Genomic DNA, 14,405 nt, shown 5'->3' with positions numbered 1-14,405 from the left:
GTACAACAATTTGTTTAGGTATTCCCCAATGGATGTGCTTCTATTTTCTCCCCCGTTACATACAACCACACAAAAAATGATGTTTTAAATATTTTAATATATATAAAGCCTTTCATTTTTTATGTTTATTTACTTATTTTTAGTTTTTGACATTCATTTCCGCAAAATTCTGAGTTCCAAGTTTTCTCCCCATCTCTTCTCTCCCCCCACCCCAAAACGCCATGCATTCTGATTACCCTTTCCCCCAATCTGCCCTCCCTTCTATCACACCCCTCCCTCCCCTTATCCTCATCTTCTCTCTTTTCCTGTAGGGCAAGATAAATATCTGTACCCCACTGCCTGTATTTCTTATTTCCAGGTTGCATGCAAAAACAGTTCTCAACCTTCATTCCTAAAACTTTGAGTTCCAGCTTCTCTCCCTTCCTCCCTCCCCACTCATCCCCACTGAGAAAGCAAGCAACTCAATATAGGTTATATATGTGTAGTTTTGTAAAAGATTTCCATAATAGTCATGTTGTATAAGACTATCTATATTTCCCTCTATCCTAACCTGCCCCCCATTTATTCTATTCTCTCATTTGACCTTGTCCCTCCCCAAAAGTGTTTACTTCTAATTACTCCCTCTTCCTATTTGCCCTCCCTTTTATCATCCCCCACCTCACTTATCCCCTTCTCCCCTACTTTCCTGTAGTGTAAGATAGATTTTCATACCAAATTGAATATGCATGTTATTCCCTCCTTAAGCCAAATGTGATGAGAGTAAGCTTTACTTTTTCCCTCTCAACTCCCCTCTTTTCTCCTCCATTGAAAAAGCTTTTTCTTGCCTCTTTCATGAGAGATAGCCTGCCCCATTCCATATCTCCCTTTATCCTCCTGATATATACCTCTCTCACCCTTTGATTTTATTTTTTTAGATATTATCCCTTCCTACTCTACTCACTCTATGCTCTCTGTGTATGTGTGTGTGTGTGTGTGTGTGTGTGTGTGTGTGTGTAATCCTTCAAACTACCCAAATACTGAGAAAAGTTTCAAGAATTACAAACATCTTTCCATGTAGGAATGTAAACAGTTCAACTTTAGTAAGTCCCTTATGATTTCTCTTTCTTGTTTACCTTTTCATGCTTCTCTTGATTCTTATGTTTGAAAGTCACATTTTCTCTTCAGTTCTGGTCTTTTCATCAAGAATGCTTGAAAGTCCTCTATTTTATTGAATGACCATTTTTTTCCCCTAAAGTATTATACTCAGTTCTGCTGGGTAGGTGATTCTTGGTTTTAATCCTAGTTCCTTTGACTTCTGGAATATCATATTCCATGCCCTTGATCCCTTAATGTAGAAGATGCTAGATCTTGTGTTATCCTGATTATATTTCCACAATAGTTGAATTGTTTCTTTCTAGCTGCTTGCAATATTTTCTCCTTGACCTGGGAACTCTGGAATTTGGCTACAATATTCTTAGGAGTTTCTCTTTTTGGATCTCTTTCAGAAGGTGATTGGTGGATTCTTTCAATAATTATTTTACCCTCTGGTTCTAGAAAATCAGGACAATATTCCTTGATAATTTCATGAAAGATGATGTTTAGGCTCTTTTTTTGATCATGGCTTTTAGGTAGTCCCATAATTTTTAAATTGTGTCTCCTGTATCTATTTTCCAGGTCAGTTGTTTTTCCAATGAGGTATTTCACAGTGTCTTCTATTTTTTCATTCTTTTGGTTTTGTTTTGTAATTTCTTGGTTTCTCCTAAAGTCATTAGCTTCCATCTGCTCCATTCTAATTTGTAAAGAACTATTTTCTTCAGTGAGCATTTGAACCTCCTTTTCCATTCGACTGATTCTGCTTTTTAAAGCATTCTTCTCCTCATTGGCTTTTTGGACCTCTCTTGCCAATTGAGGTAGCCTATTTATAAAGGTGTTATTTTCTTCAGCATTTTTTTGGGTCTCCTTTAGCAAGCTGTTGACTCACTTTTCATGATTTTCTTTTATTGCTTTTGTTTCTGTTCCCAATTTTTCCTCCACCTCTCTTACTTGATTTTCAAAATTCTTTTTGAGCCCTTCCATGGCCTGAGACCATAGCATATTTATTTTGGAGATTTCAGATACAGAAGCTTTGACTTTTAGGTCTTCCTCTGATGGTATACATTGTTCTTTCTCATCTGAAAGGATGGAAGAAAATACCTGTTCACCAAGAAAGTAGCCTTCTATAGTCTTATTTTTTCTCTCTTTTGGGCATTTGTCCAGCCAATTATTTAATTTTTGAGTCCTTAGTCAAGAAGAGGGTATAGTTGGGGAACCTGTTGTAAATTCTCAGTTCCTCCAAGGTGGCACAATCAAGGGAGAGGAGTTTACTCCTCTCCTGGCCTGTGTTCTTGTCTGTGAACAACCACAATCACTCTGTTCTGCCCAGGATCTGTGAGTACAATTCCCTTTCCACCACCACCTCCAACTCCACCATGCCAGCACTCTTCCTCAACCCAGGAGAGTCACTCAGGGCTGAGATTCAGATTAGCCTCTCAATTCCCCCAGGGGTTTTAGTCTAAAGACTCCAAAAATGGACACTGCCACTGCAGTTGCTGCTGCTTGTGGGGCCAGACCCTGTTCCCTTCTCATACAGGTGAAAGAGCTTTCTCACTGACTTTTGAAGCTGTCTTTGGCATTTGTGGGTTGAGCGATCTGGGAACCACTGCTTCTTTGTATTCCAGTCCATGAAACCTGTTCCAGTCCTGTCCCTGCAACTTGGCCAAGGCTGAAAGTCACTCCACACCCAGTATGATAGACCTTTCTTGTCAGCTTTCCAGGCTGTCTTGGGCTGGAAATCTCTTTTACTCTGTCATTTTGTGGCTTCTGCTGCTATAGAATTTGTTTAGAGTCATTTTTTGCAGATATTGTATAGGCTGTGGAGGGGAGCTTCTTCAAGTCCATCCTTCTACTCCATCATCTTGACTCTACCCCTCTGAAACCTTTCTTTAAGTCAATGGTTTCTTTGGGGAAGTTACATATGCTTACAGAATCTTTGGGTAAAGGAGTATGAACATTTTAGTAATTTTGTTTGTTTAATTCCAAATTGCTGTTGAGAATGGCTTAACTATTTCACAGCTCTACCAACAATGTATTATAGCGCCTGTCTTTCCACAATAACTTTAACACATACTGTTTCTGTCTTTTGTCATCTTTGCTAATTTGCTGGATGTGAAGTGAAACTTCAAGATTGTTTTGATTTCTGTTTCTCTTATTAGTGATTTGGAAATATTCTTTCATAAGGTTGTTAATAGTTTGCAGTTTATCTTTTGAGAACTCCTGGTTCATATCCTTTGACCATTTATCTACTAGGGAATCTATTTTGGTCTTACATATTTCTACTAGTTGTTTATATATTTTGAGTATCAAACTCTTATTATGGATCTTTGACACAATTTTTTTTTTCCTATTTGGCCATTTCCCCTTTTATTCTAAATGAGACTGTGTGTGTGTGTGTGTGTGTTTATGTGTGTAAAAAGCTTTTGAATTTCATGTGATTGAAATTATCTATTTTATCTTTTATAATTGCCTCTTCCTTTGCTTGGTTAAGATTTCATCTCTTACTCATAACCTTGAAAAGTATGCTGTTTATTTTTATTTTTTATAGTATGATTTAATATTCTGGTCATGTATCCATTTTGAATTTATGTGGAATGTGGTATAACATGCTAATCTAAGTTTAATTACTGCTAGACAGCAACACATACACACACACACACATACACACTCACACACATACATGTTTATAACTTTCTTAATGCTGAACCAGCCCTGAATTCATGACATAAATCCAACCTGATCAAAGTGAATAATCTTTTGACAACATTGCTGTAGCCACTTTATTAATTTTTATTCATACATTTTGTATCAATTTTCATTAGATAACTTGGTCTAGCTTTCTTTCCCTGTTTTACTTCTCCCCAGTTTAGGTATCATGACTATATTTGTTCCTTAGAGGGAATTTGGTAGGATGCCTTATTTCTCTGTTTTTGTAATTTTTTTTATTAGTGGAATTTATTACTCTTTGAATGTTTGATAGAATTTCACATGTAAGTCCATTTGAGTAGGAGTTCCCGCCCTCCCTTTGGGTATCCATTTATGGTCAATTTCTTTTTTATAAGATTAGAGTGCTTATATTATTTCTTGTTCTGTTAGATTGGGAATTTTGCAATTTTATAAGTATTCATCCATTTTTTTTAAGTTGTCAGTTATTTTGGCATGTAGTTGGACAAAATAGTTTCTAAAAATTTCCTCCCTTTATTTCCTCTTTATATCTTGCAATTTCTCCTTTTTATTTTGGTCATTTATCAATTGACCAAATATCAAATCAGGCAATGGTTTGTCTGTTTCAGTAGTGTTTGAAAAAGCAAAAAAATAACCCACAGTCACTTAGATAGTATGAGGTTAAAGTAGGATTTGAACCCAGTTTCTTCTGATTCACTAGGTCACATTACCTGGCTAAGAATAGATATACAAGCCTATAAACAAATATAGATATTTCTTAGTACACCATGAACCTGGCTGTTTCAGAGCTACTTTTTACTTTAGTATTTAGTATCTCACAGTTTAAGAGTGAAATTCTCTCTGCATTTTAATATGGAGTCTTTAAAGAACCTGTCAGCATGAACTACCTTTGATTTTGCTTCTTTAACAATCACAGCTGGGTAATTGTATCTTGTCAATCAAACTTTTTTTTAAAGGCTAATTTTCAAGCTAATAAACTAGCAACCCATCAGTGGAATGTGTTATGAAAGCACTGTGAGATGCAGCTTGACATAGTAAGGTCTCTAAAGTCAGAAAAATCTGAACCGAAGCCCCATTTCCCTTCTGTGTGACCCTGGCCAAGTCACGAGTTGTGGGAATCAAATAAGTTAAGGAATGAAAAGTACTTTGCAAACCTAAAACTATTAAAAATGTCAGGTATGATTATTTATTGTTAAGTACCTATACCTATGCTTAAATAAATGTTGTGTGCGAGACAGTGGGGGAGATGCAACATTTAGATTGTATATGACATTGTCCCCTAACCTCATGAATTTATAGTCTGGTAGGGGTATAAATAAGGGCAACTAGATAGTTTAGTGGATAGAATGCTGAGCCTAGAGTCAGGTAGACTTCTTCTTGAGTTCAAATGTGACCTCAGACTCTTAGTAGCTGTGTGACCCTGGGCAAGTCACTTAACCATCAGTTTCCTCATCTGTAAAATGAGCTGGAGAAGGAAATGACAAACCACTTTAGTATCTTTGCCAAGAAAACCCAAACCCCAAATGGGGTCATGAAGAGTGGGACATGAATAGGAAAGGACTGAGCAACAACAAACGAGTATAAGCAGAAGAAAAAACTCCACAGTGTTTTGGAATTTGGGAGGGTTAGGGGAGAGCAAGGGGAAGAGACTTTTGAAAGGGAGTGGGAGTTGACATTGGGGAACTCTTGGAGTGGTGGTTGAAATGGGGGATGGAAGGGTTGAGGGAAAAGGTAAGGTAACAGGGATAAGGTAAAAAGAAAGACTGAGAAAGAAAAGAATGAGTAAAAATAAGACAGAGAAGAAATTCACAAATAGCAATTATCTTGTTGAATGTGAATGGGATATTTGGAGCAACTGTCTTTGTGGTGGCAAAAAACTGGCAATAGCAGGGATCCCCATTAATTGGTGAATGGCTGAACAAGTTTATGTGGATGGTTGTGATGGAATACTACTGTGCTATAAGAAATGATGTGATCAGTGATCTTAGAAAGGCATGGAAAGACTTGCATGAGATGAAAAATCAAGTGAACATTGTCTACAGTAATAGCAATATTGTTTTAAGAACAGCTTTGAAGGACTAAATCATTTTCTTTTTTTCAGGAATGGATATTTATTGTTTATAATGTTTAAAAATAACACAGAAGGCTTTCCCAATTATATATTAACAAAAAAACTTAAAACATAACTACTATTATCTTCTCCAGGGAAGTTAAAACTTAAACATTGGAACATGACCATTTGTGGGACTGCTGACTAGGCATTTTTACATTTCATCTCATTCTATGCTGTTACTCTCAAAATTCATGTCTTCTGCCAAGGCAGGTAAAGGTTTGGGTTCATCCTCTTGTCAGTGACCATCTGCTCTGATACAGGAACTCCCTCCTGCCACCTATCAGCTATGAACTAAGGAATCTAGGATCTCAATTTCTTGAACTCACAATATTTCCACCAAGACTGGATTCAGGATCCCTGTTTTGGCTACCTTTTTATGTTTCTCTTGATTCTTTTATTTAAAATCAAATTTTCTATTCAACTCTGGTTTTTTCATCAAGAATGCTTGAAAGTCCTCTATTTCATTGAGTCACCATTTTTCCTCTGAAGCATTATACTCAGTTTTACTCAGTAGGTGATTCTTGGTTTTAATCCTCACTCCTGTGACCTTTGGAATATCATATTCCAAGCCCTCTAATCTCTTAATGTAGAAGCTGCTGTATCTTATGTTATCCCAATTGTGTTTCCACAATACTTGGATTGTTTCTTTCTGGCTACTTGCAATATTTTCTCCTTGACCTAGGAGCTCTGGAATTTGGCTACAATATTCCTAGGAGGTGTATTGGTGGATTCTTTCAATATCTATTTTGCCCTCTGGTTGTAAAATATCAGGGCAATTTTCCTTAATAATTGCTTAAAAGATGGTGTCTAGGCTCTTTCTTTGGTCATGGCTTTCAGGTAGAGCAATAATTTTTAAATTATCTCTCTTGGATCTATTTTCCAGGTCAGGGGTTTTTCCAATGAGATACTCTACATTGTCTTTTATTTTTTCATTCTTTTGGTTTTGTTTTATAATTTCTTGATTTTTTCATAAACCCATTAGCTTCCATCTACTCCATTATAATTATTAAGGAATTGTTTTCTTCAGTGAGCTTTTGAATCTCCTTTTCCATTTGGTCAATTCTGCTTTTATGGCATGCTTCTCCTCATTGGCTTTTTGGATCTCTTTTGCCATTTGGGTTAGCCTATTTTTAAGGGTGTTATTTTCTTCAGCATTTTTTTGGGTCCCCTTGAGCAAGCAGTTGACTCATTTTTCATGATATTCAAGATTGTCTTGCATCACTCTTATTTTTCTTCTCAATTTTTTTTCTGCTTCTCTTACTTTATTTTCAAAATCCTTTTTGAGGACTTCCAGGGCCTGAGACCAATTCATATTTTTCTTGGAGTCTTTGGATGTAGGAGCTTTGACTTTGTTTTCTTCTTCTGGTTGTATATTTTGATCTTCCTTGTCACCAAAGTAAGATTCTATAGTCTGATTTTTTCCTGTAATTAGCTCATTTCCCAAGCTAATTACTTGACTTTTGAACTCTTTGCCAAGATAGTTCTCTGCTTCAAGTTGGGGTGAGTTGATTCCCCAACAATTTTTGGGCCTGGAGCTCCAGAAACAGCTCACTGCCCCTACTGCTTCTGTGGCTGCTTCAGGCTCTTCCACCCGCTTCGCATACCTGGGGCTGGACCACTCTACTCTCTATACAGGTCCTACAGATTTTTTCCACTGATCTTCCAATTTGTCCTCAGCGTTTTTGGGGTCAAGAAGACTGGAAACCACCAGAGGTTCCAGAGATTCAGTTCCCCCAAGGCCTGCTTAGGTCCTGTCTGTGTTGGCATGGCTCACACTGGACTGAGCTCTACTCTTAACCCAGTGTGATAGATGTTTCCTTTCAACCTTCCAGGCTGTCTTGGGCTAGAGATTTGTTTCACTCTGTCATTCTATGGTTTCTGCAGATCCAGAATTTGTTCAGGTTAATTTTTTAAAGGTATTTGACTGGGTTTTGGGGGAGAGCTCTAACAAGTCCCTGCTATTATTCTGTCCTTGGCTCTGCCCGCTGACTGAATCAATTTCATTATTATCAATACACAAATTAAAAATGAAAGACATATGAAGATATGCTATCTAAATGCAGAGAAAGAACTGATATATAGAAGTCTGTATAGATTAATTATATACACACACACACACACATATATGCATACATACACACCTATTTGTGTCTAATGGTAGCCATCTCTAGGGTGGGAGGGGGGAGGAAAAAAAGGAAAGAATAAATTTACATGATAACTTTATTGTATATTTGGAGGGAATAGCAAGTTGTACATGGTAGATTTGCAGTTTCATATGCAATCATCTTTTTTTATTGTGCTGTGCTATGGAAGTGCTTGTTTTGTTCTATAAATTCAAACTATAATAAATTTTTTGAAAAGAAAAAGATATCTTTGGTAATTATAATATGTGATACTCTGTAAGTTCATTAGTGAGTTGTTGAAGGAAGAACTCTGTGTGGCCCTAGAAGTAATATTATTACCCATGGGGAGATCAAAGAAGACTTCTTGGAGGTGACATTTGATTTGGTGAGAATTCAACAAATGAAAAGGGAAAAGGATTACATTCTAGGCCCAGGGACAGGAGAACCTGTGACTCATTTGAAGGACAAGAGTAGATTAAAGGGGATAGAACATGAGGTTTGTAGAACAATGGTAATATGAAAGCAGCTTGGAAAGGTATGGTTAGAGCCAGGCTGTGGAGGTTCTAGAATGTCAGACTAAGAGTTTATTAAGGTTTATTAAGGATTTATTAAGGAGACAATAGGAGATCTCTGAAGATTTTTGAGCTAAGGAGTGGCATTCATTAATTCATTTATTCAACCAGCAGGCCCAGACCTAGGAATAAAAATAATTATTCTAGTGGCATCACAATTTATAGAAACACATAGCATCTATGGGAGGAATTATACCAGATTTAAAAGCATGATGTGCATGAATGCTGTGACAGCATTCCTCTATATGAGGCATAAGGGAAAGTGTTGTTCTCCACTGGGACGGAGAAGGGACTTTTCTTAGAACAGAGTGCAGCTGCACTGGAGATTGTGGTTTTGAGTACTGATTATCTAGAACTTAGCATCCCCTGCTTAACTGAGACGTTTCTACCCATTGCCACCTCTATTTCTTCTGTCCTTGATGTGACTTTTCTTTCCTGCTCTTATGTGAATGGTACTAGAGACAGAATGGATCAGTACAGATGAAATAAAAACTTTGTGAACTTCAAAATGTTGGAGGAACTACCAGAGGTCTAGCAACAAGTCCATAGCAGAGTTGACTGATAGATGCTGCAGTCATGTTTCATGAGGAGACAGTCCTAACAGAGTAAATTACTGCACCTTGCCTGGCAGTGAATTGATCTAGCTTCAGAGACACTATGTCCTGCAAACCAGGAAACAACTTGTCCATAAATTATATGACCCTTGGAAATGGGCTCAGTGAGGGTATGCTTTGTATGAAGCCACACTTTAAATTTGAACTTACTCTCCCCAAGCACCCAGGGGATGTGTAGAGAAGAGAGTGTTTCTCAGTTTGAGGGTGGGGATTTTAAAAATTGTTTTTCTTTTTTAAAATTTCTTAGTAAATATCCTTTTTTACAGGCTAATTAGTGCTAAATGGTTAATTAATATTGATGAAATATTGATATTAAGTAGTATTGGAGAGATACTGGCAATTAATAGTGGGGAAATATAGTAGTAATGGAGTGTCACAAGCCATAGTGCTAGAGAAAACTGGCCCTCCCTTTTGCCCCAGCCTTGCTCTGAGGACCTGCCAGTGCAAGGATGGTTTGGAAGAGTAAGTCTAGAAACTATATATATGCTGTATGTATAAGCAAGGTGTTTCCCAAACGTAATATTCACAGAACTGAGGATGACTACAAATATGCTGGCGTAGTTCTGAACCGCAAAGTATAACAGACTTTCCATATAGAAGGCAGAAGAAAAACATTTATTCAGACACCAGAAAGCCAAATCCCAAACCATAAAGACAAGTCTGTCATAGTAAGCAAGAAATTCATCATAGTATCCAAGAAGTTTATAAACATTATTATGCCTTCCCACAAATGAATACCCTTAAGCAAAATGTCCTTTTCTCACTCACAGCCAGCTGCCTGATTTCTCTGTCCTTCCCAGCTCTGACTGCTTTAACTCACTTCTTGCTCCACTCATTCAGCAAACTCCTCCCACTACAGGCTCCATGTAATTCAAACTTCCATGTGACCTAGGCAGGTCATATGGGCCTACTAATGAATGGGAAAGATCTTCCCATTTAAATTACCATTACACAAGGGTAATACCTTAATGTCTCAGTGCTCTAGGTATCTTGCCTAGACCATAATTAGCAGTAAGTTGCTAAAATGCTTAAGTTTCCATACCAGGAGTTCCAATCATTGAAGACAGTAGTCGAACTTTTTCCTTTTTTTAAAAAAAATAATTTCACCTTTTCATCCACGTTGTCCAAACTTTTCAAAATAATGACAAACAAAAAAAATTGGAAGGGGAAATCTATGCAGAAGGAATATGTGTGTGTATGTGTCTATGTGTATATATGTATATATGCATATATACATGTGTATGTATGTAGATATAGACACATGTATGTCTATTTAACTATGTAGCTGTATTTCTATATATTTTATTACATATCTATCATCCATCATTCATGCATCTACCTATTCATATATCTTTGTTCTTATCTGTCTGTCTCAATTTTTCTTTCATGGGAGAAAAATATATAAGTAAAGCTAGTATTTATCTACTTTATATTCTACAAATGTCATTTTCCCTGCTGGTTCTTTTTGATTTTTTCAAACATATAAGGAATTCACATAAACATAATGTTCTTTTCCATCTGCAAATGGAATGTTTCATTTTGCTATCAAACACAGCTTTTGTTTTGTACTCCAGTAATTGAAAAATGGCAGCATGGGCAGCAATTTTAATTATGTTTAGGCCTAATATTATATAGACATTTTAAAATGATTTTTTTCCCAGAAAATTCAATAAAAGTTAATTACTTTCCTCTTTCATTTTGGAAAGAAAAAAATTAATGTCATATTTGAGGTTTTGGCTTAAAGACTTAATTTTTTTTATAGTTGTTAGTACTTTTAAAATATGGATTCGATTCAATTCAACAAATATTTATTAAGCCCTTTAAAGCAAACATTTATGTGATAGGCAGAGAGGATTCAAAGGCAAAAATAAAAAAATAATATCCCTTGTCCTCAAGAAACTTCTATTCTGTGGGGTGGCTGGCGCCAGGGGGGAGAACAGGGAGAAGAATAGGAGTGGTGAGGATGCTAGAAACATTGGATCTAGCATTAGAAAGCACCTTAAAATTACGTGGTTTCAACTGCCCATTTTTTTTTTTTCAGGTGAGAAAAGTGTGACCCAGAGGAAAATGGTGACTCATCCTAAATACTTAAATATAAATAAGAAATTTGATAAATATGATAGATACATATACACATCATATATGTACATGGACACATGTTTATAAACAAGAGCTAGTATTATGATTATTATTATTTTTCACTTGTCTGATGAAAGTGAACAAACTTGATCTTACTAGTGAGTAAAATGTTTGCTGTGTGAAGGGTTCCTCACTCTGTCAAGTCAATATCCCTTGGAAACCTAGGATGAATAGAGGAGGTCAGGTTCATTCTTTGACATTATCATTTTCCTTTCTGGATGTTCACCATCTATTTCTTTAATGATACATTCTACAATTTTCCCAAGGAACTGAGTTTGACTTCAATATCTTGGAAAATTCTAAAATTTTAAACTAAATTATTATTGAGTTTATAGGAAGCCAGAATGACTTTTATCAAGAAGACATCATACAAGACTGTCTTCATTTCCTCTTTTTTTTTTTTAAACAGGATTACTAAAATCATAACTGAAGGGAATGTTGTCTATGTAGGTTACCTAAATTTTAGCAAAGCTTTTAAAAAAATAAAATACTAGTCTTATGGAGAGGATGGAGGGATATGGACTGGGGGATAATATAATTAGGTGATTTCAAAACCAGTTGACTGGTTAGACTCAAGGAGTAGTTCATGGTTCAATGTCAGTGTGGTAGGAGATTGCCAATGGAGTGCTCCTGTGATCTATACTTGACTCTAAGCTATTTTATAAAAAACAAAAGCAAAACATTTTTTATCATGACTTAAAGGCATAGAATGCATGCTTATCAAATTTATAGACAACACAAAGCTGGCAAGGCTAGCTGGATGCCAGAAAATCCAGAGAGAACTTAGGCTACAATGTTGGGCTGAATCTAATCAGATAAAATTCAGTAGGGATTAATGTAAACCTTACAATTATGTACAAAAAATTAACTTCACAAGCACAAGGTGAAGGACTGCGGATCAGGGGATGAGGGGAGATGGTTTGGTTAGACAGTAATTATTGTGAAAAAAATCTAGGGTGTTTGAACGACTGCAAACTCCATATGAGTCAGAAGTGTGATGTGGCAACCAAGACAATAATAGCAACAGCAACTGCTACTACTGTTATTACAACAACTACCACTACTACTACTACCACCACCATTGCTACCACCACCACCACCACCACTACTACTACTACTACTACTACTACTACTGAAGGCTTAGACTCTGTTGAGAGGCAGAGCTTTCAGGAACAGGGAGGATATCAGCCTACCATCTATACTATGTTGGTCAGAAATCATTTGGAGTAGGGTGGCCAGTTCTGGACACCACATTTTAAGGATTGTCCATAGTGGGACAACAAGGGTAGCCATATGATCATATATTTAGAGCTAAAAGTGAGCATTGTGCCAAGTCCTACAATTTTACAAATCTCAAAACTCTGAGCGTTTTCACTGCCTGTCCCCTATGGCTGCAATGCTCTCCCTCCTCATCTTCCCCTCCAGACTTCCTTGGCTATCTTCAAGTCTCAGCTAATGTGCCACTTTCTGGTCCTCCATTGAGGCCCATTCTAGTCCTCCTTGATTTTGGAGCCTTTCCTCTGAGAATGCCCTAAATTTATCCTGTATATGTCTTGTTTGTACATAGTTGTTTGCATGCCTTCTTCCCCAGTAGAGTGTGAGGTCCTAGAGAGTAGCGAACGATTTTGCCTTTCATTATATCCTCAGTGTATAGCCCTATTCCTGGCTCACAATAGGTGCTTAATAAATGCTGGCAGAAGAATTAGCTGACAGAAGCACAGAGAGGTTAAAAGTTTAAGTGACTTGCCCAGTCTACAAAGACTTTCTTTGTAGAGGAAATCAGATTTGCTCCATTCAATCCCAGAGGGCAAGAGCAGGAGCCATGGGTGGAAGCTGCAAAAGGAGACAAATTTAAGCTTGAGGTGAGGAAACATTTCCTGACAATTAAGGCTGTCCCTAAATGGAATGGGATGTTCTAGAGTTTCCTTCTTCTTAGTGCCTGCCCACCCACCCATCAGGCAGGTTTCAGTGAGGATTTCTCTGCTCCCAAGCTCCACCGAATGGCTGTATTATCTTGGTTCAGAATGAATGACAATAGTAACTGTTTCTCTTTTGACCAGTAACCCTGAGGATCCTCCCCTCCCAGTTTGATTTTTTTTAAAATTAAATTTAATTGACTCCTTTCTTAAAGAAGCCTATTCACTAAGTGGGCTTGACTCACTCAAAGTGAGACCTTGAAAAGACCTTAGCCTAAAAGGGCCAAGGTCTCCCATTGCATGCATGCAGGGCCATCTCCAGTCATCCTGATGAATATCTGACTAGACTCAGATGGCTTCAGAGGAGGAAGGGAGGCAGGTGACCTTGCACAGCCCTCCCTCACTCCAAATCAACTGCAAGTTATGTCATCATATCCCTGATGTCACGGTCCTCTTCAAGAATGAAGGACAAACACAACAATCTGCTCTGCAGGTTGAACTGAATGGTTGCTGAGAGCCTCTCTAACTCTCATATTTGGTGACTCTATAAATAATGTGTTAAATGAACACTTAAAAGAAGTAATTGTTCCTTTCCAGAAAGCTGTCTTGTCCCTATTCTGTCAGGCCAGTGTTTTCCAGTTGTTTTGAGTTCTTTGTAGAAGAGGAGCTACATAAATAAAAATCTAATTCAAAAGCAAAATTCCCTATCTTTTCTCTGCTCGTCAACCTTCAATGGCTTCTTCTGGCCTCTAGGAGAAAATGCAATCTCCTCATTTTGGCATTTAAAGACCTTCACTATCTGGCTACAGCCAACCTTTCCAGCATAATTTCACCTGGTTCCCCTTCTTCTGCTCTTTGTTGTAGACAAAATGGCCTGTGTGCTATTCCCTAAACTCTGCATTCTATCACCACTCTAAAGCCTTTAGATGGCCTCATGCCTAGATTGCTTTCACTCCCCATCTCTGCCTCTTAGAAACTCTGACTTCCCTCCAGGCTCACCTCACCTCACCTTGTGCCATTTCCTGCAGAAAACCTAGTCATTATTTCTAGTTGTTAGCTCTCTCTCCCTTCTCAAATTACTGTGCATTTGCTTATGTGTAGCCAAACCCTTGTGACATGTGAAATTGCCATATTCCTGGGTAGGATGAAAACTTCTTGTGGGCAGAGACCTT

This window comes from Notamacropus eugenii, chromosome 4, assembly GCF_028372415.1.
Source record: "Notamacropus eugenii isolate mMacEug1 chromosome 4, mMacEug1.pri_v2, whole genome shotgun sequence".
NCBI classification, from domain to species: Eukaryota; Metazoa; Chordata; class Mammalia; order Diprotodontia; family Macropodidae; genus Notamacropus; species Notamacropus eugenii.
This window is presented reverse-complemented; position numbering follows the sequence as displayed.